At 39.3% G+C, this 1,867-nt stretch overlaps 1 long non-coding RNA gene across 2 annotated transcripts in view; it reads right to left on the bottom strand.

The window, feature by feature from the left end:
* The window catches only part of LOC108447311, a 152,355-nt gene that overhangs the window by 14,303 nt on the left and 136,185 nt on the right, over positions 1-1,867 (bottom strand). For both annotated transcript variants that reach the window (XR_001862801.1, XR_001862802.1), the window contains exon 4: positions 1-953. This exon is cut by the window's left edge. This is a non-coding gene — a long non-coding RNA (uncharacterized LOC108447311). The remainder of the gene's footprint in view (positions 954-1,867) is intronic.

Below are 1,867 nucleotides of genomic sequence, written 5' to 3'. Positions count from 1 at the left end.
CAAGTGGAAAAACCACACTCCTTTTAGTGTCATGAGGGATGGTTTTGATTCAAAGAGGTATGTCATTCTGGGAGCTTTTATTCACTGTCTGCAGCTAACACTGCTTAGGTAAATGGCAGCCAACCTCCTCAGCACTCTGGAATGCATCTCACTGGATCCCGTAGACTCATGTACATTCAGGTTTCTCAGGTGGTCATGAAAATGATCTTTTCTTACAGTGGGATGGACTTTTCTCCCCCATCCTGCCATCTATCCACTCAAGAGGTGTGGGAAGAGAAGCTGCCATTGAAAACTCAGTCAAAGAAGTTGTTGAGCACATCAGCCTTCTCCATTTTTACCAGTTTGTCAGTTCATTTATCAGGATGGCACAGCTTCTTTGACCTTCTTCTTCTGGTTTAGATACCTGTAGAAGCCCTTCCTGCTATTCTTTGCCAAGTACACAACCATACGTCAGCTCTGTGCCCTTCCCAGGTCACCTGTCCTTGTGTCCAGTGCCTGTGCATTTGCTTCTTTCCCTTTAGTTTGACCAGCAGTTCCCTCATTCCCTGAGTTCCATTCAGCCATTCTAGTCTCTTGGTTTCCTTGCCCATTTTCTTGGTCCTGGGAATTGTGAGTTCTTGTACTCTATGGAAGACTTCCTTAAATATCTGCCAGCTCCATTTCACTCCCTTATCCCTGAAGGCAGTCTCCCAGGGGATCCTGTTGACTATTTCCTTAAAGAGATAGAAGTTTTCTTTCCTAAAGTTCAGGCACCAAATCTTTAATCCTTATCTGACTCATATCCTTTAGGACTGTAAACTCCACAAACTCCATCAGGCTGCCTCCAATCTTGATGTCTCTGATTCGCTCCCTTACGTTGGCGACCACCAGATCCAACACTGCATTCCTTCTGGTAGAAGTCTCTTGGATTGCATGGAATTATTTTTCAATAACATTTCTTCTGCCTCAGAGAACTGTAAAAGATTAAATAAATCTGAGAATTCAAGAAAGAACATTTAAAAGCCCAGATACAAGGTCTGAAACTTTGGGAAATATAATTTGTTCTGCAGCATGAGTATTGCTCTAAGATAATATAAAAATATGTGCCAAATTTTGCTTTAATTCAATTCAATATAAATCAGGAATAGTTAAAAGTATTGATACACTTCTTAATTTATATGCATTCAGCCATAATATAAAAACAGCCCACACATTTAACATATGTTTTCATATCATTATGGAAGAAATATTTAAATGCCTCTTTGCCAGATAAGCACTTTAATAGGAGTATACTCTACAATTAGACATAGGCATTGTATTTTAAGTCTCAAGAAGAAACTACACTCATCAGTTATCATAGATATATAGGATATTACTGGCAGCAGTGGCATGTCCTAAGAGTCCTTGCTAAAGAATTAAATTTACAAACTCTGATGGGCCACACTTGACGACACATCACTTAACTGTTATAAACAGTCAGCAAGACATAACTGAAAACAATTATTTCACTTAATTAGCGAGCCTGGTGAGAGAAACCTTACATCTATTTCCTTTTGCAGGATTATTTTTAAAAGGTGAACATGGGTTGGCAAAGAGTTATGGTAGTAAAACAATGGAGTATATTCTAGAAGAACAGTCAAGATGAACAAGAGAAATGGCAATTCATTTCTGTTCTGAGAGACATTAGGGTCACGCACGCACGCTTCCATTGATCCTTAAAACAACTCATCTAATCCCATGTCAGCAATATTGAATCATTCAAATAATGTACTGATCTATCAGAAGTTTCCATGGACCGTGCCATCTGAAACCTTCATTTAGTTGATGAAATTACCAATGGGGAAAGAGGAGATGCACATATCAGCGGCATGTAACAGCCTAGGGAAAG

Source organism: Corvus brachyrhynchos, unplaced genomic scaffold, assembly GCF_000691975.1.
Source record: "Corvus brachyrhynchos isolate BGI_N302 unplaced genomic scaffold, ASM69197v1 scaffold175, whole genome shotgun sequence".
NCBI classification, from domain to species: domain Eukaryota; kingdom Metazoa; phylum Chordata; class Aves; order Passeriformes; family Corvidae; genus Corvus; species Corvus brachyrhynchos.
The sequence above is the reverse complement of the archived record's forward strand: the minus strand, read 5'-3'. Positions and strand labels throughout refer to the sequence as shown.